We start from the raw sequence: 948 nt of genomic DNA on the forward strand, positions 1-948 counted from the left end.
GAAAGGAGTCAGGAGTGAGATAGACAAGACTGGGGCACTGTGAGAAAATTGACATTTGAGGAACAAAGTTTGTGGGCTGAAAGTTTGATAGTAGGAAATCAGTGAGATAAGGGAAGAGGGAGAATGCTGATTGAGTGCTTTAAAGCCAGTGGTACAGAGTTTCTGTTGGACTCAGAAGTGGAGGTTTTTGAGGAATGTGAAGATATGGACTGCATTTTTTTAGAAAAATGACCCAGGCAGCAGAGGGTTATGTGGACTGGAATCTGGAGAGATTTAAGGTAGAGAGGGTAGTAAGGAGGCTGATGCAGCAGTCAAGACCAGATATTATAAGTGCTTGGATCAACTTATAGCAGTTTGGATGGAGAGGAAAGGGTCAATTTTAGCAATATGCAGAAGTAGAACCAACATGATTTGGTGACAGTTTGAATATGTGGGTTGTATGAGAGATACGTTTAGGATAACACCAAAGGTTATGGGCTTATAAAATATGGAGTAGAGTGGTAGGGTAGTTCTGGAGTAGAAAGATGAGTTCCATTTTGGACATATTTAGTTTGAGGTGCCCCTCTCAGGATCGCACCTGGAAGGTTTCCAGTACTGTATCAGTCTCGACTACATGGGAGGGAAGGTCAAGCAGAGTCATACCCATTCTATTCCTAGCTTGGTCAGTGGCTAGTGAGTGGAAGGCAATCTGCTACAAGTCAAAACTCACCTGTGCTGGACAGCAGTGACTTGGGAGAGAGTCGAGGGTGGAGACTCAAGTTTACTGTGTGGAAGGAGGCAATGGTAAACTACACCTGTATTTTTACCAAAAAAACTCTATGGATGCACTACCAGATGGAGGTGGGGTGTTTTGGGTGACATGGGTCCATGGCATCCCAATGGGTCAGAGACAACTCAACGGCATGAAACAAAACAAAACAAAAAATGTTTGAGGTCACAGTAGGACAT

At 43.7% G+C, this 948-nt stretch overlaps 1 non-coding gene across 1 annotated transcript; it reads left to right on the forward strand.

The window, feature by feature from the left end:
- The first annotated feature begins 559 nt into the window (after nt 1-559).
- LOC119934802 lies at nt 560-699 on the forward strand. Its single transcript, XR_005453013.1, has one exon. It is a non-coding gene; the product is annotated as a small nucleolar RNA SNORA7 (small nucleolar RNA).
- Nucleotides 700-948: the final 249 nt, after the last annotated feature.

The sequence above is a fragment of the Tachyglossus aculeatus genome, chromosome 1 (genome assembly GCF_015852505.1).
Source record: "Tachyglossus aculeatus isolate mTacAcu1 chromosome 1, mTacAcu1.pri, whole genome shotgun sequence".
Classification (NCBI taxonomy): domain Eukaryota; kingdom Metazoa; phylum Chordata; class Mammalia; order Monotremata; family Tachyglossidae; genus Tachyglossus; species Tachyglossus aculeatus.